Source organism: Tenrec ecaudatus, chromosome 1, assembly GCF_050624435.1.
Source record: "Tenrec ecaudatus isolate mTenEca1 chromosome 1, mTenEca1.hap1, whole genome shotgun sequence".
Lineage (NCBI taxonomy): Eukaryota > Metazoa > Chordata > Mammalia > Afrosoricida > Tenrecidae > Tenrec > Tenrec ecaudatus.
In genome coordinates this window covers 92,356,212-92,366,773 of record NC_134530.1, presented here as the reverse complement: position 1 = coordinate 92,366,773, position 10,562 = coordinate 92,356,212, and the positions used below count along the sequence as shown (strand labels likewise).

The 10,562-nt window shown below is 46.1% G+C and overlaps 1 pseudogene; it reads right to left on the bottom strand.

Annotated features, from left to right (window-relative positions):
- Positions 1-226: 226 nt before the first annotated feature.
- Positions 227-2,037, bottom strand: LOC142430280 (solute carrier family 45 member 3 pseudogene; annotated as a pseudogene).
- Positions 2,038-10,562: the final 8,525 nt, after the last annotated feature.

The window sequence follows — 10,562 nt, the reverse complement described above, 5'->3', positions numbered from 1 at the left end:
CTGACCAATGGTGACCCTCTAGGACAGGGCAGAACTGCCCCTGTCAGTGTCTGAGGCTGTGACTCTGCCGGGAGTAGTAAGCCTCATCTTTCTTCCTCAGAATGGTGGGTGGTTTCAAACTGCTGACCCCGTGGTTAGCAGCCCAATGCATAACCACTATGCCACCAGGGCTCCTTGTTGGGGGTTATCTTGAGACTGGAAGAGGGGAACGGGGGTCAGAAGCACTCTACACGTAGTACTTGGCCAAGTCGTTCTTGTCAAACACGACCTGAGTGGCAAAGTAGATGGCGACCAAACCCAGGCCTGTGGCTGACAACATGTAAGCAGTCACCGACTGGCTAAGCTGCACGAATGGAGCCCATGAACAGGAACGGGGCCACGTGGGACAGCAGGAAGGCACTGTTGAGGATGGCGAGGTCCAGGCAGATGCCCTGGCCTGGGACAACTCTGGCCACCACCACGTGCATGGACACATCACAGGCTGAGACCCTGCAGAGCACTGGCGGAGATGGGAGCAGGCTACCTCTGGTACCCATGTGTCCATTCGGGAAAGGTGTGCCAGACTTGGGGCCCGGCAGGAAGCTGGTTGTCAGGCTGTCCTCACTGCCACCACCTCCAAGGTCCCCTCGGTACTTGGGCAGGAATACCTGCTTCTCTCTGTGGCAGAGGGAGGCCAGCGTGTAGGGCAGGATCTGCAGGGCTGAGAAGGTGAAGCCAGTGAGGGCAGCCAAGGCAGTCACCAGGACCACGCTTCGGGACAGGCATGTGGCACCGGCCGCCACCAGGAAAGCCACCACGCTGACCAGGTACACTGCCCGGGTGCCAAATCGCTGCACCAGCCGGTCCATGATGAGCGAGAAGACAAGGGAGATGGCACACTGCAGGAACAGCCCCAGGCTGCCCATCCGAATCCCTTCATCACAGTGACCTTCCGGCCTCGGTGCCTCGCTCTGCCCTGGGCACGCCCTGGTACAGCCCCTCGCCCCCAAAGTCTGTAGAACTGCGTGAAGGTCATGAAGGCCGTCCAACTACATAGCTCGATCACGAAGAGGTGGCGCAGGGTGCGAGGCACGCGCAGCCAGAGGAACAGGGCGCCCAGGTTGCGGACGGCCAGCCGGGTGCGGCACGGGCAGCAGTGGCAGGGGCCCTCGGCTGGCCCAGCGCAGTCTCCTCGGCCACAGACAGCGTGCCCACCGTGCAGGTGTGGAAGATACTGTGAGCGGTCAGAAGAGGCGCTCCTCCTGGGTGCCCAGGTAGGGGGCCAGCACACTGGCGTCCCAGTCAATGGCGGGCAGGAGGTAGCCCAGGCAGCCCCCGAGAATGACCACGAAGGCGTAGACTGAGCAAGCCTGGAGGCAGTGGTCTGGGTCCTGGAAGAGCAGGGCCTCCAGCAGGGCAAAGCAGATCTGGCCGCAGAAGTCCAGCACCCCCCACCCCACCCCCACTCCCACCCCTGAATCAGCAGTGCCAGGCATCCGGGGACAGCAGACCTGCCAGCTACCCCGCACTCGGGATGAGGAAGAGACTCGCAGGACACCCAACGACAGCGCCCAGATGAAGGGCTTCCGGCGGCCATAGCGCCCGCACCAGTGGTCACTGGCTGAACCCAGGAGCAGGACAGAGACCAGGCCCAGCACAGGACCAATGCCCAGCATCATGGTCATGAACTTCTCCTCTGCCCCCACTTCCAGCATGGGGGAGGGCGGGGGCACGTAGGTGATGCCTGTGACCAGGCACACCTCCAGGGCAAAGTCAGCAGGTTGACCAGCAGGAGCTGGGCTTGCCCATGCAGAAGCAGGTGCATCACCCACAGACTGCACCATGGTGGGCCTGGCAGGAGGGTCCGGCTCACACACTCTGGTCCTGCTTCCACCCAGCCCTCCTTCACAAGCTGCCAGGGACTCACCCGCTTGCTGCCACCAGATGCCTAGGGTCCTGCCAGGAGCCCATTGCAGCTGGCTCTAGGATCAGGTCCAGCTTCTCAGACTGTACAGAAGGGCAGGTGTTGTGGGGCGCCTCGATGGGGCCACAACTCATCCTCCGGCTCCTGGCCAGGGCGTGCGGCTGTCACCCGGGGCCAGTGCGTGCAGGCTCCCCACAGCTCCCCACCGCGGGGCCAGCTGCTTTTAAATCTCCAGGTTACTCCCTGGGGGCGGTATCCAATTTCTATAGCCCCACTTTCATCAACCCAGTGCTCTGAGGAGACAATCATATTCTTTGTTGTGAATAATCTTCATTTCAGTTGGAACCTTGTGAAGTCCGCATCCATAAGCAAAGTCAAATCAGGACAGGCCAGCCATAAAGTAGGCAGCAATATGCACCAGTTCACAGGCTCCAAAACCTCCTCTTCATCTGGTCGGGTTCTGGTCAACTCAATGTGGGCTGCCTCACTCAGCCTCACCAGGGTGTCCATAGGCTGCCTCACCTTTAGACCATAGTCCCTTCACAAATTCTCAACAACCCTAGTCCCCTTGGACTAGATCATGAACTTCAGACCAGTCAGCCTGCTCTCATCTTCTCCTATAGTTCTGTAAACCATGTCCGCAGGTGTCAGTGGGCAGACTCAACCTGCCTCTTTATTGCTGCATCTCTCCCACTTGCACTCAACAAGTGGATCCAGCAAGCATTTCAGGCTAAACACCCCTTCACTCTAAGTCTCAAATTGACAACAGATAATGTATCACTAACACAGTTAGCATCAGAACGGGGTAAAGAAGAGTGGAGGGTGAAGGCGTATCTGATCTCTGTCTCATGGGAACCATCCTTGAGTAGATGTGAAATAGGATTATCTTTCCCCTTTATGTAGCCAGAGGAGGGCAGACATGGCCTCGACACTACTACCCCCAGACATCATTTGGTAAAGTAAAGGGTCAGGAAAAAGGAGGCAAGAGCCCCAACAAGACAGACTGGGACGGTGGCTTCAACAATGAGCGGAAACCGGAATCCTTGTGAGGAAGCTGCAGGAGCAGCGGTGTCGTGGTCTGTTGTACCTGCGTCACTAGGAGTTGGAACTGACTTGACGGCGTCCAACAGCGACAACTCTTTGCTGTCTGATTGTGCTTCGATTCTTTTACAAGTGCTTTCTATCTCACTAGCCTTCTCAGGGGACTGTTTTCTATTCAGTTGGGTGACTCCTCATGCAGAGACCCCTAAATGAGTGACGGCTGAGGCTTCACAGGATCCTTTGCACTTTCCATGGGTGTCTGCAACTAGGACATTCACTGAACGGTCGGTCATCTTTGTCTGTTCAGCCAGGGACTGGTAATACTATGTGACTTTCTGGGGCCCATTGTGGTTCTTACTGGCACCAAAGACTTCCTTGAATCTCTGCCACATCCTCCACTGTACTCTTCTCCGTTTCTGCTGGGGAGTCACCTTATCTTCCCCCATGACAGTCTCACCGACTCTCAGATGAGCCACATTCTGTGTCCGCCACAGGCATCCAGGAACACTTGAGTCCTGTCCATACGACACAGCTGATGGAGGTCTTCTCTGTGTCTGATCTCTGTGCTTCCTGAGTCTGCCTATTGTGCTGCTAGCTCACTCTGAGCCGAGATGTCCTTCTGTCATCCTATGTGGAATTTGACATTTCACCTCAACCAATCCAAAACACCTCCTTTTTTTTAATTTGGTTTTTTTTTTGGGGGGGGGGCGGTGTCAAGAAATGTTTTCATTGCCTGGCTTTTCTAACTCCTGCTTTCTTCTCCCTACAGCCCACTAGAAAAGGGTCACACATTTCACTTCCTCAGCATCAGATCATGGTTACATCTTTGGACAACAGGATTGGAAGAAGGCACTAAATGTATAAAGTTATCTGCCTGTACTAGAAAAACACTCTATGACCAGTGGACCAGGTGTAGGCTTTGGGAGATCAATGGGAGTAAAAGGAATATGGAAAATCTTATCTCTTGCATGCTTTTTTCTAGTTTTCTAAATAATAGCTGAGGAAGTTGGTTTATTGTGCCAGCCTGGCCGATAAACACATGTGGGATTAAATGAAGGACAGAGAGATAAATGGCTCGGCGAGCCTCGCCTTTCTTGTCTCTTGCTCTTTGATCATCGGACCAGTGTGCAGCTGCCTTGCTTGTTCTGTGCCTCAATTTGCAAGCTCCACTACCTGTGGGACACCTAACCTGTGGACTGTGTCACTGTAATTTGAGGTTCCTTCAAGACCTGCTTCGCCACACAATTGGAATTTACATATCTTGAGCTGGGGACTGACTGCTGGTGACCAGCTTTGCTGTTTGCTGCCTGTGCTTAGATAGCCGGAAATCTCTCGACAGAGGACTACCTGGCAGCTCTCGAGACTTGAAAGACTGCCAGTGTCTCACAACTCTCGCACTGAGCCATTTGTACTGCTTTATAATTTAATTGTTCATTTCTTGTATTATATATATCTGTATATAATTTAAATGTTCTTTTCTTGTGTTATATATCTATCTGTATAAATACATATATAAAATTATTAGCAATCTGGTTTTGTCCCTCTAGAGAACCCTGTCTAACACAATAGCCTTGATCAAAAATCCTATTTTCAATGTCAGAAGCTTATTTTCAATTCTTTCTTTTCTAATTCCTGCTTTAATAGTCCTAATCCTGCCCTACGTATACCACCCTTGGGCAAATTAATATTTTAGGAATTAAGGGAAAAATTATAAATGTATATATATATATATATGAAAATACAAAAGAGTAAAGCACAGCTACATGTTCAGTTACATATAAAGCACATCTAAAATTCAAGTTACATATATACACATAAGTATACATTTTTTAATGAAAATAATTTATATTAGTTATCTATTAATATGTAATAAACTATGGCTTAAAACAAGGAATGTAACATTATTTTTGCAATTTCTATGGGTCATGAATTTGGAAGTGACTTATTTAACCAGGTGACTGTTTCAGTCTTTCATGAGATTACAGTCCAGAAGACCCCTGGGCTATGATCATTTATAAACTTGACCAAGGACAGCCTTCTTGGCTGTTGTCTAAAGAATTCAGTTTCTTACCATGAGCTTGTGCTCATGACACTTGCTTCCCTCAGAGAGAGTGAGAAGAGAGAGCTAGCAAAAAAGGAAGCCGTGGTGCCTTTGGTGTTCTAGTGTCACTCTGCTGTACTCCTCCAGTCTTATTCATTAGAATGACATCCCTAAGGTCAGCCCACACTCCGAGAGGAGTGTCAAAGCATGTGGGGACATGCACAGCCACCCCAGCATTCAAAATCATTCACTGGCCCTGTTCTGTGTGCCAGAAGGCTGAGCTGGGGTATAGCAATAACAGCAAAAGGCAGGGCTTGCTTGCATGATGGAGTTCCATGTCTGGCGGGCAATTACAAGTCACTAAAGTACAGGTCCTAATTTCCTCCATGTGGCTCGGAGGGCGATAAGTGCGTCGGGCTATACAAGCCAATGCGTGTCTCTGTTTAACCGATAGTTCAGCAAACACGTTAAGCATCTGAGAGCGGGGACTCAATATCCAGAATGGCTATATTCAAACCCAGGTCTTCTCCTTACTGACTGTGCGACCACAGAGCAGTAACTCAGCCTGTCTGTCCCGCAATTTCTTCATCTGTAAGATGGGGAGACAGCCGTATCTCCTTCCAGATCAGGCCCTGGAAGATGAAATGAACTAGCGTATGTGAAAGCCTTTCAAAGAGGCTGCAACCCAGCTCATGTGGGTTTTTATCAACTATAACTTGCAAACTGCTTCAAAACTGGAGGGTATTATTCTTATTTTTGAGATTTGATACAGATCTTTTTGAACATTAAATGAACTTCCTCTGTAATTTAATTGTAATGGCATAGTTGTACTTTCTTTTCTTTTAAGCATATAAGCGGTAGTAAAATGTGAACGTCACTTCTCACCTCCACCCCCACCAACTCATCAATCCCACTTCCTTCCCCAGTGAAAACCGCGTTAGCACTTTCATGGGTACTCTTTCAGAATGTTTAAAAAACCTATTTATAAGTTACACTGTTTAAAAATATTTATCAATGTAATCATACTATAATTATAGTTTTGCTATTTAACTTGCCTTTTTTACTCAATAATTGAACAGACCTTTCCATGCTAGTCAATCAGCTTGGCATCACTCCTTTTCATGAGGACCCACAAGGACGCCGAGCAGACACGCAGCACAGCTGCTCAGAGTAGATCGGCCATAGTTTTCAAGGGCGTTTTACATGTTGTCCACGTTTGTAGGATTCAGTCACTACTCTGCTATCTGTGTTTATTTCATGGAAAATATGGGTTTGAGCTCTCCTTTCCTGACAGCTTTCTACCTTACACAGGGATTAGCTTTCAGAGGTTCTTTTGTACTATAGATTCTATAACCATTCCTCTATTGATGGATATTTAGGTTGTTTTCAATGCTTATTATTATAAGCAATTGTGAAATAAACTTTCTTATAAATACAGAGTTTAAGCGCTTTCTAGCTTCCAAAGATTGCATGAATATATATATTCAACTTTGACCCATTTATTTATAATCAGCAATATAATCTCGTATCTCCTCAGGAAAAAAACAACATAGCACTATTGAGTGACTATGTCATCCGTGGAGAATCTCCATCTTTGATGACAGCATTAGGAACTCTTGGTCTCAGTTCCACTAAATATTTTTGATTCAAGTCTGTTGTCCTCTGCAGTCTGAATTTGCTAGGGTTGCTACCAAGTCCACAGCCGCCCATGTGACAGAGTAGAACGGAACCTTAGGCATTTCTTGATGGTGATGTTTATACAGCGTTTCCTCGGCTGTCATCTTTAGATAAGGTGTGGGTTTGTTTGTGTCGGTTTTCCTGTCGTCTCTATGGGTGCAGATGTTCTTTTGAGCCCCGGGGTGAATAAGAACCGCCCAACCTTGCAGTTCGCAGTTAGCAGTTGAAAATACAACTGCTGTGCCATCAGGACTCCTTAATTTAAATTAAAAAGACAAGAAAACTTATTTATTTATTTTATTTTGGACAAGAATATTCAGACCATTTAATTTGACGTCCAGGAATTTCTCCAAATGTGGCCTCCACCCATTTCTCCAACTCTATCTCTTAGTATTTTTATACAATTTTGCACAAGTTGTTCTACCCAGTGTCACAAGAGCACATCTTCGACATTCCTACTTTTAAGTATTTGCATAGGCCTTTTCCTTCCTGGGGAAGGCTTTCCTGCTCCTCTGTTTTCGCAGGCACGGTAGGAGAATTTCACGGTCTGTCCATCCAAGAGGTGGCGTCCTAGTTTCCTACCATGATCACAAGTATTTGGAATAGGAGTTGGCACCAGACCCAAGTTATTGCCAATCACAGTTTTCCCTGAGAATTCAGAATTGGGATTATGCGAAGGTCAGACTCCCTGAAGGTGGCTAAACGTGTCTGCATGGGAGCTATGAGGTGAATATTTGCTTCATAGGCCAGGGGTGCAGCAAAAGCTGGCTGACAGAGACAGCAATATGAAACAGACTAACACAGAGGAGACAAGTGTCCGGGTCTGGATATTTTCCTAGTGTAGAGCCACTGGGTCTTTTTCCTTCATGGGACCTTGTTAAACTTCTGCCTTGGATTTCATCAGATACTTGGTCTACTTAAATTGGCTTTACTATTTGCATTATAAAAATTGTGAAAAAAAATTTTTAAGGAAAAATAAATGTGTTCCCGTGTATCATCAAAGGCTGGGCCCCAGGAACACCCCGTCCAAAAGGTTTTCATGACCACCTCAGCATCGAGCCAGAACTTGCTTGATTTAACTGTGAAATCTACTCTCTTAGAAATGAAACCACTCACCTGGTTACATTGTTTCAAAAATCATGATGGTCTAGGATTATTGAGCAAAGAGAAGTTCTAGATGAAGAAATTAAAAATCAGCTTTAAAATGATTACTGGGGAGGAGGAGGGAGGGCAAAAAATGAGTAGCTGATACCAAAGGTTCAAGTAGAAAGAAAATGTATTGAAAATGATGATGGCAACATATGTACAAAGGTGCTTGACACAATGGGTGGATGTATGGATTGTGGATAAAAGTTGTACGAGTCCCCAATAAAATGATTTTTAAAATTGTTTACTGTTAATCATATTGGATTAAACTTTCTACAGCTGATGGTAAGAATCCCTACTTTATTCAACTAAGTGCATTGTTATTTGATCATTTCTTGATGATTCAAGGTAAACATTATTCATAACATCAGTATTTTCAATATTTTCCCATGTATCAAAAGTTTCCTTATCGGCTCAGTTGTGAGGACTTTTGTTCTCTTTATGTCGAGGTTTCAAACATACTGCAGCCTCTGCTCCTTCATGTCAGCAGTTCCCAGGTCCTCTTCTCTCCCCGTGGGCCAGGCGGACTCTCCAATAGGGCAGGTGTTGACCGGCCTTCCTCTATCAACCAGAGACACTGTCGAAATCGACTGGGATTGTGTGTTAGTCTGGGTTGACTAGAGAAACAAATCCAGAGACACTCGTGTGTAAGAGAGAGCTTAATATCAAAGAGTAATTGTATATTAAGAAAGCATCCCAACCCAGTCCAGATCAAGTCCATAAGTCTGATTTTAGCCCACAAGTCCAATGCTAGTCCATAAATCCTTCTTCAGACTCATGCAGTCATATGCAATGATGCCAAATGCAGGAAGATCACAGGCCGTTGGGTGAAAAGTCTTGTGGATCCAGTGGTGGTGGAAGCATCTCAGTGCTGGTGCGGGTCTCCAAGAGGCTCCTCCAGTTCTCTGAGTGTGGTTTCTCAACAGGAAGATGAAGCAGAGAGAGTGCGGCCCACCTCCAGGGAGCAAGAGAGGAAGTTCTCAGCATCTCATGGGAAGACCATGCCCATAAGCATCACCAGGCTGTGACCTGATTGACAGACCAGACTCCACCCCTACACTTATTTATCCAGTTGACATGAAATCATGTAATGACCACAGATTGCAATTGAATGTTTAACATTAGAAAGTCAACTCATGTAATCATACATCCAAAGTTCCTTTCAGCCATGTAAGGCCACGTATTCATATGCTCTAAGGATTAGGATTTGGACAGCTGCTGAGGGACCATCAGCCTACCTATCACAATAGTATTGTTTTATACCCTGCAATTTTACTAAACTCTATTTTGAATGTTCATTTATCTGTAAGCTCTCTTGGCTTTTCTACGTCGACAATGACATCATGTGCAGTTTGTTTTGTCCTTGCCCAGCGAGCACATGTGTGTGCTCTCACACATTACTGCGCTGGCCAAAGCCTTTAGCATCATATTGAGTAGAAACAGTCATATTAACAACCCTATCTTATTTTTATCTCAAGTAGAATAGTTCCAGGATCTCACTATTAAACATACAATTGCTTTAATTTTTCTCCAGAAATTACTTAGATCTTCCGATTCTTTTCTTTTCGTGTTTATATGGTTTAGGTAGTTAGTTTATTGTGGCAACCTGTCCGATAAACACATGTGGGGTTAATTGAAGGGCATAGGGATAAATGGCTCAGTGAGCCTTGCCTTTTTAGTTCTTGGGTCTCTTGATTTCTGATGGTCGGACCAGGGTGCAGCTGTCTGAGCCAGTTCCTTGCTTCAGCTGTCAAGGCTCACTTCCTGCAAGACATCCCTGAGGAGAAGACACATGGGAAGCCACATGGACCTACCCCAATGCAGCCCTGGGTGCTGGAGCAGCCATGTGGAGACCCCTGCCAGTGCTGAGATACTTACACATTCACTGACTCGGCTTCACTCCTGCAGTCGGCATCACTGTGTGTGTTTTGTGAGATGGAGGAGGACTTCGTGGATTGGTGTTGGAAATATGGGTTAATGTTGGACTTGTGGGTTTGGGCACCACTGGATCGGGATGTTTTCTTGATGCGCTCTTAACCTTTGTCTAAAACTCTCTCTTATACATGAGTTTCTGTGGATTTGTTTCTCTAAAGTACCCAGACTGACACAATGATTGATTGCAATAATTAACTTTCTAATATTACACAGTTTCATTCTTGAAACAAACCAAATTTGTGCTCAGGTGGAATGTTGTCCTGTTCTTTCCCTCCTCCTACTTACGATTCTTACCAGGTTATATCTAGATTAAGTGACCTCATAAAATAAGTTCCAGGAGATATCCACTTTTTCTATCTCCTCAAATAGTTTTTGTCATGTTGGAATTATTTTTCCCTACATTGCTTTCAATTAAATTGGTTCCGACTGTTTTCTAAACCTAATACATCATGAAGCTTTGTGCATTCTTCAACATTTATGTTTCAATGTTTTAATATATTTAATTTCATTTAATATATTTAATTATTTAAGACAGGGAAACTGGTGGCATAAACTACTTTTCTTCTGATAGAGAAACTGAAGCCAAAATAGGTTATGTAACTGCCTAAAGATTACGTAGCTACTAAGTGACATGCCAGAATTTGAATTAAGATTCCCTGACTTGGAATCTATTGCATAACAACACAGTTTCAAGCATTTTTATAAAAAAATATTGATATCTTGGCTGTAATGCTTTTAAATTCTCCCAACTTTTTTGGGGGGGGAGGGAGGCAGAACCATCCAGGTTTATTCTCCAGACAGGCAGCATCAGCAGGTACA